At 40.8% G+C, this 12,110-nt stretch overlaps 1 long non-coding RNA gene across 1 annotated transcript; it reads left to right on the top strand.

The window, feature by feature from the left end:
- The first annotated feature begins 1,932 nt into the window (after positions 1-1,932).
- LOC142033587 (uncharacterized) lies at positions 1,933-11,282 on the top strand. The gene is made up of 4 exons (XR_012651255.1): positions 1,933-2,555; positions 3,843-3,994; positions 6,137-6,202; positions 8,475-11,282. It is a non-coding gene; the product is annotated as an uncharacterized LOC142033587 (long non-coding RNA).
- The last annotated feature ends 828 nt before the right edge of the window (positions 11,283-12,110 follow it).

Here is a 12,110-nt window from a genome sequence, read left to right as displayed (position 1 = left end):
TCTTGGGGAATACACAAGTGTTTGTGCCTTATTTTTGTATTTGGAAAAGTAGATAGAAGATACATTTTTAATCAAAAAAAAAAGACCCAGATAAAAATCCATACTGAGGTCTAGCTTGTTAAAAACAAAGGCAAAAAGAGGGAAGTTGCAAGAGGTATTGCTGTAGCAACCTGCCTGAGTTACATCCATTTACTGGTTAGAAAACTAAAATGACTTAAGGGCATGTCCTGCCCTTCTTACTCGGGAGTCCTCCCGCTGGGGTCCCGCAGCACTCTGGCAGCTCAGCACTCGGGGGTCCGGCTGAGGACGTGGTACGCACCATGCGGTGCAGAAACTTCACAGGTAGCGTGGAGTGAAATTTCGGGGTGAAATTCTGGCCCTATTGAGGTTGGCAGGTGTTTTGCAACTGGCTGCAATGGAGCCAGAATTTAATCCTCTTTCTCCAGAAAAGAAGCTAGGAACCACAATTAATACCAGGTACAGAGGTGCAGGAGTTTTATTGTCTTTTAGTATCAGGGATCTGCTCTTGGCCTGGAGGATCACAGGATGAACCAGGAAAGGAAATGAGGGAGCAAGAATCTGTGGCTATTTCAATGATTTCCTGGTGTTCCAGGGAGGTAGGAAATTAGGATCAGTGGTAATTTATACTTACCTTGCTGGCAAGATTTACCAGAGCTTTCCCACACCTGAGATTGAGAGAATATATTTGACAACTTTTGTTCTCATTGAAACAAAACAAAACAAAAGACATCCAACAGCAAACTTGGAAAGCTACATTTTGAAAGCAAAAAGTTTTAAAAGGAACAAACATTTGGAAAAGATCTTTTAGAAGGCAAACGCTTTGGTATCCTAAAATGCAGGACACCCTGTGCTCTTCCAGTACTGCGTACAATGATGGAAATTGCTGCACCCTCAGCATCATCCTGAAGCATCTTAGTTCATACTTAGCAGAACCTGACACCTGTATGGCACTAAAAGGAGTACTTACTTAAAAGTTACAATTTGTATCCAGTCTGTGAAGTCTTACAAATAATGACAGATTAAGTGGAATTCCCGTTAGATTAACACATAGATGAAAACAGATATTGTAACAAGCAACTCCGTTTCACTTCTCAGGCCAATTAGACAGAACAGAAACCTATTTGGGGATGCATAGAGAGAGAAAGTATATTTCCATTTTAATAATAATAATAGACTGTACAAACTTACATTTCAGCCTTTAGTTTATTTTTTTAGTCTAATATTTATATTCCTGGATAGAGACAATGTATCAGTAAAAGCTGTCCCGGCCCTACAAAATACAAAGACTGGCTCTAAGTAAACGCCAAAGGTATCCCAGCCCATCATTCCCCACTAGATGATTTGTTCAGCATAACAGAGTTTAGCTCTTCCCAGTGGATCATAAATAATGTTTTCTCTGAGAAGTACAGGAGGCTTCTGCACCTTAATACTCTCCTGCATTTATATGAGGCTAATCTCTATGCTACGTCCTTGTGTTACCTAAAATAAGTGACAGCAAGCAACAACTTCTGGGTCTCCCAACTATGATTTCTGGCTGATATTTTCCCAGGAATGAACTCAGGCAGTCAAATCCCAGCACTCCCCTCCAGTTCAGCTGTAATAGTATAATTCTATACTCTCAATGTTGGATTATAATTTCTTGGGATTTTGCCTATGTTTTGAACCATGATCAACAAATGATAAATTTATATCATCTGCAGATACTATTAGTCTAACGTTGTAATAGCTATGGCTAATTATTTAAATTGATTGCAAACAACTTTATGGGACTTTTTTCTGTAAATTTTTTTTTAAATGATACGTAATTATCTTAAACTAGGAAAAGAGTTTAAATTGGCAAGCAAACTGAGACAAATGTCTCAAAACCATGATCTCTTTTCTAGGAGAGGAAATGCTATAGTAAGACTGGCAGTGGATGAAACTAGAAGATTTGTAGAATGTATTTATACTGAAAGCCCATAATATCTTTAACAGCATTTGTCAATCCATTTCAAACTAGTCTGTCCTTTCGAATCTGAGTATGGATCCAAACAAGAAATCTGTGCTTCCCAAGTTTCAAAAATCTTTGGTTTCAAAATTCTGGTTTTCTATGCATTTTATGGACTTTGAGTAGAACTGGATCAAAAATTCCAGCGAGAGCAGTTTCAGCACCCGTGATCCATATGTGAAGCTGCATGCTAGCATTGATCAGGCTGTGTTGCAAGCATTGTGAAACTTGAATATTTGTTTTGAAAAGGCACACATCCTGAAGCTGGAAAGTCTCAGCCATGTTTTTTGGTTAACAAATTATTTCCAGCACTAAAGCACTAACTTTTTTTTTTTTTTTTTTCTGTACAAAACATGGGTTTGACTTATTAATGGAAAATTATAATTAACCTCAAATTCATATTTTCTCATTTATATATTTGTAGGGTAGAGGTGGCATTTAATCAGGAAAGGAAGTGACCAGAGTTTTTCCTTCTCAAGCTACCAAGCCATGGTGCTGCCCGGCTGCCCTGCAGAAATCTCTCACGTCTCCCGTGCACCAGGCAGCAGTAAGTGAGCCCATTAGGTAGTTCTTCCTGCTCGGATGACCAGCTGGGTAACAGTTAATCCTGACATTTTAAACAGAACAGACAATTGAACAATAATTTCTACAGCTGTGAGAGAGTCCATTATGTCAAGGGACTGCATCTACAATGCACAATGGAATTGGATCTGGGGAGGATTTGAATAAAAAGCAGCTAAGCTGTGTGGAGGGACAACATGGAAGATCGAATGGAGTTGGGAGCATGAAGGCTTCCTTTGTATAAATATGAACATATGAAAAGAGATTGTGGATGGCACTAGAATTGCACAGGGGAGTGGACTCCCCGTGCAAAGGCACTGTGGGCTAAGCTTCCCTGTCAGACTTGGATTTTGCCAAAAAGTGCAGCACAGCATGAGGAAGTTTCAGGCAGAGCTGAGAAGTTGCCGAGAAGCAACTCAGGAGGCCAAATACACTAAGACAGTATTAGATATCTAGAAAGACTGCACATTATAATTTTTTTTTCATTTAATGGATCCTAGAATACAAACCCTCTGTTTGAGATAACCTGTCAAAGTAGATTTCAACCATGCTGTGCTAGCATCCTCAGAAAGTCCTTGCCTAGATGTTGGTTGATTGTTAATATTAAAAAAGGTGAGGACGTGGTAATGGACTGCAGGATGCAGGCTAAAAACCATAATTCAAAACTATGTAACAATGGGCATTAGGCTATTGGGTGAGCTATACGGTACCCTGGTGTTGCATGACCCAGCCTAATGAGAGATGTATGCAAACAAAACTTGCAGGTAGAGTCCTTAGAAGGCAAAGAGCACATAAAACCACATCAAGGCCTCTGTGAGCTACTTCTAAAATGTTAACAAGCAGCTTGCTTAAAGAGCGGTGGCAATGATAAGAGAGGCAGAGATAGAGAACGTAATTGGCTAAAAATAATTTCACTGCCAGAATGCTCTTTTGAACTGCTTACTATAGCTTCACAGCAAGTTATTTGCAATTTCAGGCTGTATTTAGCAAAGTTTCATTTGAAACAAAAAAAGAAGAGCACATATAATCCTGTATGTCTACTAAGTAAACAGTACTAGCTGACAAGAGGAAAATATGACTGGGCCAGCAGTGTTATCAGTTTTTAATCTTTTGGAAAAACTTAGAATGGGTGAAACGAGAGGGAGGGTGTGAAAGGTGTCTGATGGTATGTTACTGAATGAGGAGGGTGAGTGGGTTGTAGCAGTTGTTTTTAATTTGTATTAATAAAAATGATTGCAAGCATGACTCACGTGGTGGTGATCTCCTTCCTGAGCTAAAAGGAAGAAGAGGAGCCAGTCCCACCTGCAGCCTGTCAGCTCCCATCACAGCTGCGGGGGTCAGTGGGATACAGGGTTGCCGTCCCAGGTGAGAGGCTGAAGATGAGACTCTTGGAGGCGTCACAACAGCCTGGCTTCAAAACAGCTGGTAAGATGCAGCATCTCACTGTGCTTGCAAAAAGCAGCTCCCAAAGTGCCTGGACCTTCCTGAGCTGAAACAAAACCCAGGAGATGGCAGGGACGTGCTGCTGGTGCGCTAGCCCATCCTTTCACCCCTCCAGCCCAGGGTTTGCTCTCCCAGAGCAGGAAGATCAGATGGTTACGGTGCCCTGTGGCTCCTGAGAAATAATCTCTCCACTTCGGATCAGGCAGGACTATGCTTTAATTAGACACAGTGGTATTGTTTGAAAACCCCTGCAACACATTGGCCATGGCTGATGTTAAGAGAAACTAGAGAATTATGAGACAAGCTCTCTCACGTATGGCTTTTTTTCATTGCTCCCTACGCAACCCAGTGCCTTCAGAGAGTAGCTGTGTTTGTTTATTATTGTTATTAGCTTTTATTAGATTCGATGCAAGCTACCTCAGAGTGCACCCTGTTTTACAATTTCTGGTTTGACACCATTATTTGTACTGAGGAAAAGTTCAATATATTGTAGAAATTACTATAAAGTAAATTATTATAGGATAAATTATTAAATTTTTTATATAATATTTTAATAAATAATAACCAATTGTTGAAAAATATCAATTGTGAATACTTTTGCAGCTGGCTGGGGGCATAGCAAGCGATTTCAGCAGCTGTGAAATGTTTACATTTGTGGTATCTATAGGAAAATCAAGGATTTTTTTTATACAAACTAAGCAATACCTTGATTCAGACACAGTTTTGAGGTGAAGATCTGTAGCAGCTCTCACAACTGATTGACACTGCATCTACCTACCACAGTAGATGAAACACTTTCTTTTTATAAATGTAAAAAACCTATAGAGATGTATGATATTTGTTTGCTGTGCAATTAAATAGCTAATGTCAACATTTCAATTATCACCGTTAGCCTTCAGCCTGAACACCCTACTGAGACCAATGGGATCAGCTTACAACCACACAGAGAGCCCTCGCTTCAGGCAGTTTGAAGAGTTGGCCATAATTCCCCGTGCCAGGCTCCTGTTCAGCTAGTGTCTGGAAGGTTGCTTCCATCACCACAAAAGGCAGAGTCTGAAATAGGATGGAAATGACGGTTTCGTTCCCAGCACAGCCCCGCTTTTTTCCCCACTGCAAACCAATTCCAAAAATTTCAGGTGCTGAGAGCTGTGATGACCACTTGCATTCACCGCATTCCTTCAAACCAGAGCCCCGTCCCCCTGTTGTCAACTTCTTCCCCACGCTCACTACAAACTTTCTCCTCTGTGCCTCTCCTGTACCCTCTATTCCCAAACCTCCTTTGCTTCCACATCTGGTTGCACATCTGCGACACGGGGGCCCTGTCCTGCTTCAGAGCCCCGCGCGAGGGCCGGCTGCTGGCCCTGACCCAGGACCTGGTGCATCTGCTGAGCGGAGAGAGGCTGCGACACACACGCAGGAACGCGCGTCTCCTGTGGGGTGCTTACCTGGGTCCTGCAGGACGGCCTGTGGCTCACCGCGGGGGCCAATGCCACCGCCTGTCCCCTGCTCCGTGCCGTGGTGTGATGCATGTCCGTGATCACGTCCCCTAGGCGAGGAAAGGCACGGTGATAAGGACGGTACTGAAGGTGGGGGAAGAGCAGCAACTGGGAAAGGGGAAGGTGGCACATCCGAAGCAGAGTTGGTAGCTTTGTAAAGAGGCACAGCTGACACCGGTAATGTAAACATCCAGATGGATCACCCAATACATCTCAAAGGTTTCATCAGGAAAAGGCAAGAAACACTGATTTCAAGAATGGAGCATTTAGAACAGTTTTGTCCTGTATGGTGAGACTATGCAGTCAGGAAAGCAGATGCGAAATCGCAGAATTTTATAAGGTACCTCACACTTACGCGTCGTATCTGAAGCTAGCGCTTGGCTCACACGCAGCCCAAGGACTCTTCCCAGCTAGGAAGATGCCGTCCACGAGAGATCCAGGTGGTGGCCCAGCGCACCCAGCCTGCAGGCAGACCTGTGTGGGGGCAACTCAGTGTGGCCCCAAACCTTCATTGAGGACGCCTGCTGCTTTTCCTCTTCTTCTTTCTCTGTGGCTTTTTTCCCTAGCTCCCCTCCTGCGTGGGTGGGATGAACGTAGGCTGACTATATTTTGTGTATGTTTTAAACAGCGCCGGACTGGGCTGTTTGGGAGATTTTACGACACTACCGTTGCAGCCAGCTACCTGGTATATGAGGTGAGTAATCCAGATCGTCTATAGCTGGGTGAAGAGATGGCCAGTGGCTCTGCACGAACCATTTGGGTTCTAGCTAGCCTCCTTGGCTCCAACTCAAAGCCAACTATGGATGAACAGCGTGGGTGTCTCTGCACTCTGCTTCCAACACCTGCATGACCCCAGTGTGCAACTTGTCCCAGCCCCTGATTCTAGAGAACGGGGAATTGCTTGTAGCGCAGAATTACACTACGAGCGTTGTATTGGCAGGACTGCCAGTGTGGAGTATCAAATTCAAAGTGACAATAACCTTTTTTTTTTTTTCTTCTCTCTCTTTACCTTATGAGCATTTTTCTCATTTTACAGTCTAGCAAAACTGATGCAGAGGTAGTTCAGATGACTTATACAAAGTCACTCATCAGGAGAGTATCAGTCAGAATATAGACTAAGTTGTCTGAATCCCTTTATAAGCAGCTTTTGTCATATATTTTGGCCTGACTTAGCATCATCTCACATTCCAAGGAGTTTTGAGTATATACTGTCTTGAACAATGCATGACAGTGGCTGCGTGACATTTGCCAGACCCCTGAAAACTTAATGCAGAAATCTAGTAGTGATTCTGATGTGCTTTTATGTACACATCAAATCAAACCTCACTTTAGTATACAGTCACATTACAGTAAGTCAGATTTATCCCCATCATAACTCTGTTGGCTTTAATGAAGCGGCACCAGAAACCAGGTTTGTCTATGAAATGTTAAAATAAGTCTCAAACATGTTTTTTCAGGCCATGTGCAATTATTTTCCACAGTGGAAAGAGTACATTATTTGGCCATTGAATGAAACAGAGAAATAGAAACACCAACAGTTTGAGTGTAATATTAAAGAAAGTAAGGTGTTTCTTCATCTGTTCTCTTCATGTGTTGAAGGAAAATAAACTGGCTGTGTTTAAAAATGTGGCCAAGCACATCTGAAGAATAATTAAGTAACATATAAAATGACTCAAGAAAAAAAACTAGGACATTTTTAGCATTGCTGGAAACCATGCTCTTAGACCAGAATTCACTTTAAATCCAGGTGGGGTTTTGAGGGGTTTGGTTGTTGGTTTTTGTTGGTTTTGTGGTTTTTTTTAAATCCAACTCAAATTTATCAGAACATGGCAAAAAAAAAAATCCTGTCCACAGCATTTTTCTCTCTGAGAGAGGTCACAATGGCAGAAATTTCACAAGAACAACTAGCATCATCAGATTTCCACTTTTCAATTGGTTTGGGGCCAAAACAGTCATTGATTTTTCACTTTCTGCTGGAGCTTGTAAATAATCATGGTGTCTTTTTTTCTGCAATAATAAAACTAGTATGATACTAATTAAATACAACAAAACTAGTTCTGATCAATTTTTAATTTCTTCATCTTATCATTAAATATAGTCATGTCTATATTTTGCACATTCAGTCATATTTGAACTCAGATAAGATATCTTTAGTGAAATATTAAATAAATGGCAAAGATGTAGGGAGGATTTTTTGTGTACTATTATGAGTGGTGAAAACAAAGCAAATTGGTAAATGAGTATTCAATTCCTCTATTTAAATACCTGTAGAAAATAAGGTAAATAAAAATATATTTGACAGTGAATATGTCCAGTGGGAACACTTCCTTGTGTTTTACTTTATAGTGGCTAAACATTAAGTCAAGCCTTTAACTTGAATTTAATGTATTAAAGCAATAACAATCAAGGCACATGGCATTTCCTGGGAATTAATGACTGACTGGGAGAGTTGATGGGCCAATGTGAAGCTGAGGGCCATTAACCTCGGCTAGTCATTAATTTCCCTGAAAATTCCCTGTGCTGAAGTTGTTGGTGCTTTTAATAATCTTCTTATGTATTAAGTATATATATATATATAAACATTTTCCCTCCTGTCCAAGCAATTTTTAAAAAGATACCATAGGAAGGAGACGTTTAGGCAATAATGCTGTTTCCCTTGGCTTTCCTGATAAATTAAAAAAGGAATGGCAAAATTAAAAAAGAAACAAACCCAAACCATTTTGGAAGCAAAATAGGAGTTCTGTAAATGAACACTATTTGAGGATTGTTTGACAACTCTAGTACAATGATACACAGGGAGTGAGGCAGACCATTAGTTTCTGCAGTCAACGGTGCCCAGATGGCTGCAATGGAGCTGCTGGCAGCAATGTGCCTCCTGATTTCTTCCAGAGGTTCCACAAAGGCAGGTCTCTGATGTCCCCTGCCCCTGTTCATTGCTGATATCTCACTTTTGCACATTTCCCCAGGAGCAGAAGACACCAAGACCCATCCAAATTAATTTTAACACTTGGAACAGAAATGTTGATGCAAAATCACCGTTTGCCAAGAGCCAGCAGATCGAGGGAGGTGATCCTTCCCCTCTACTCAGCACTGGTGAGGCCACACCTGGAGTGCTGGGTCCAGTTCTGGGCTCCCCAGTACAAGAGAGACATGGACAGACTGGAGAGAGTCCGTCAAAGGGCCACTAAGATGGTGAAGGGACTGGAGCATCTTTCCTATGAGCAAAGACAGAGAGCTAGGACTGCTCAGCCTGGAGATGAGAAGGTTCAGTGGGATCTCATAAATGTATGTAATTAGCTGAAGGAAAGAGGACAGATCCAGACTCTTTTTGGCGGTGCCCAGTGACAGGACCAGAGGCAATGGGCACAAATTGAAACACAGTAGGCTCCATCAGGACACCAGGAAACGTTTTTTCACTGTGAGGGTGACTGAGCAGTGGCACAGGTTGCCCAGAGAGGTTGTAGAGTCTCCATCCTTGGAGATGTTCAAAAGCTGTCTGGAGATGGCCCTGGGCAACCAGCTCTAGATGGTCCTGCTTGAGCAGGAGGTTGGACAAGACGACCTCTAGAGGTCTCGTCCAACTTCAAACATTCTGTGATTCTGGGAAAATTGAGAGGTTTGACCACAGAAAAGTTTATTTCTCTGGACTCCTCAGGAAATCCTTATGAGTAAATGACCAATTTCTAACATGTTCTAGTCAGACAAAGGACCTGCATGGTGCCATACTCATGGAATCAGAACCTAAGCTATCCCATTGAGTTTAAAACAAAAAAGGAACAGTTGTGATCCTCTATTCTGACATATGATATTAAGTTCCTATATATATAGCTTGACAGGTCATCTTTGTGCATTATTAGTTGTTATTAATAAAGTTCCTTGCAGTAATGTCTCAGGGCCATTGGGGTACGGTACCCGATTGTGTCGGGGGAACAGAACGGAGTGCTAGACTTTCCTATGGAAGTCACAATCTTACTTTTCCTACACTGGTTGAAACAATAAGTAGATGATCCATAGCAACTCTAAGGAACAGAAATGGTGATGGCATTCTTTGTCCAGCTTTCATTTTTTGCCCTTGATGGTATTGATTTAACCTTTATGGTATTGATTTGACCTTTATGAAAATTAATCTCAGGAGAGGAGCAGAGTCTGAAGATTTTACTTTTAAGACTTGCAATTTCTAAGAGCAATTGCAAGTTATTGCTCTTCCTGTTTTTGTGGTTTGGTTTTTTTTTCTTTTTTTTTTCTTTTTTTCTTTTTTTTTTTTTTTGTGTGTGGATTGATTTTGTTATTTGATAAAGTGGTTACCAGCTAGTGCCTTGTAACTTGGCCAACCTGTTTTCAGGAGTCATTCACTCATCTTATAATTGGCAATAAAATGTTCCATCTCCTACTGTAGCTTGTTTAAAAATCAGTCATTGCTAACAACAAATGAAAATTCACCATGTAGAAGTGTTGGAAAAGGATGTTGAACCACATGTAGGGAATTTTATTCACCTTGATATTTTTGTGCACCTGTGAAGTAATTGGGGCATATGAGTCCATGATTAAATGTAGGTGGTAAAATAATTTCAACCCTGTATTAGACCTAGTGATGAAATTACTCACTCCACATGAGGAATACCCTTTATATTAAGATATTTAAGATGCAACCCTTCAGCATGGAGAAGTAAAGAAAAAAATCCATTATAAGGAAAGGGCTGCTCTTAAATCTGAAGACCAGCTTCTGTTTAGGTAGCATTAGTACATGTTTTTCCATAGCTCTGCTGATTTTCATCATGGAGGTAGCCCTCACAAGCAAGCAAGGAAATGGAATGCAACCCTGGCTTGACCAGACCAGAAGCAAAATAGGAGATACCACCTCTCTCTTTGCCCACTTCTGACTGTGAGAAGGAAAGAGGAAGTCTAAAGAGGATCCTAAACCAAAAGCACCGATACAGACAATCAGCAGACTCCGGGGAAGTTGTGACCCAAATCACAACCTGAACTTTGCGGCTGATGCTTCCCTCTTGAACGAGCTAAATTAAAATCTAAAAACCAGCAAATGAGGCTGAATTGTCAGAGAGGAAAAAGACAATTCAGATATGTACTGTGTTGCCACAAACAGTGGCAAATTATCCAGCACGAAACTATAAAAAGCTGTATCAGTGCATTTTCTTTTTGGCAAAACACCATATATTTGACAAAACTGTTTCCACTAACTGAAACAATTGCCAGTGAGGAGGCTGTATTTTATCATTTCAGATGCCGCCCCAGCTGTAAGAGTTCTATTAGATTGTCTTGGTTCAGTGTTTGATATTTATTCTTATCATTTAGGAGCATCAGATACTCATATCTTGGAAGATGTCTATTGAATGGTGATAAGTGTTTGGTACGCACACAACAAGTGATATCACTGCACAGGAGTTAACTCAATTTCACAACCTGCGAGTTCAGAGCATTATCACAGAAAGAGCTGGGAGTTTATTTATATCAAACTGACCCATAATTAAGTTTGGAACTTGCTTATATAAAATTTGGGATTTCTCTTGTGCTTTCCCTCCAAGATGTTCTACAATTCTTCCTTAGGCAGATAATCACATGATTAACCTATTCATTACTATTATAAAATACCTGTTTTATAAATGTATGTATTGCATGGAGAGTTAGAGGCAGAGTCATCAGAAATAAATTTTAAGAAAATATTCTGAAGACTTATAAAGGGATCCAAACCGCTGGAAGACAAGCAGTCTGTGAAGGGCAGCGTTAGGAGCTGTAATGACCGCAGAGAGCAGAAAGAGGGGCCCTGTAAGTTCTCTTCCATCTGGCTATGGAGTTGCTAAAGAAGTGTAACCAGGCAGAAAGAGATGTTTACAGAGAGTAGCAATGACTCATTAGCGTGGCAGCTATTTGGTTAACCAATTAAGAAATTATACTGATTTGCACAGCAGTTTTTAGAAATACATGTCAGTTTTATTGCCACTGCTTTTAATAAGCAGTGGTGTCTCTAACCAGGTCTGGTCCAGGGAAATGGTTGCATTAGAAAACAGATTAATAAAAGTAGAGATAAATATGACTTCAACTGTTGATGTGGACAAAAATGGAACATTTTTAAGGGAGTTAGGTGGTTGTGACCATCTAATTTGTAAATCCACAGTTAGCTATGATCAGTTGCAAAGCAGACAAAAAAAAATCTAATGATTTCCCAGTTTGCTGGAACTACACTCTTCTATTTTAGATGAAAAACACAGTTTTTTTAAGAACTGTATGGGAATCTATTTGTAAACTGCATTGCTTTTTGGCTTCCTCTTAGAGGTAGTGCCAGCAAAACCTGTCTATTTTTCTGTGAAAAAAAAAAAAAGACTTGAGATCTACTGAAATCCACTGGGAGAAGAGCACGGTAAGGGCTTGAGTAGACCTATGGTGAAAACCATTCTAAGCTATAATATTGATTCTACTACATGCGTTTAATTTACAAGCTGCACCGATCATGAACCTGTTACACAGACTGCAAAGGAAACACTTTAAAGGACAGCAGATGAAATAGAAAAGTTTTACTAAATGATTGTGTTTCCATGGAATTGACACTCTAGCCTTACTTCGCTCGAGATGGATGGTTGCTAGCA

This window comes from Buteo buteo, chromosome 8 (genome assembly GCF_964188355.1).
Source record: "Buteo buteo chromosome 8, bButBut1.hap1.1, whole genome shotgun sequence".
Classification (NCBI taxonomy): domain Eukaryota; kingdom Metazoa; phylum Chordata; class Aves; order Accipitriformes; family Accipitridae; genus Buteo; species Buteo buteo.
Note: the sequence above shows the minus strand (reverse complement) of the source record. Positions and strands in the feature narration are given on the sequence as shown.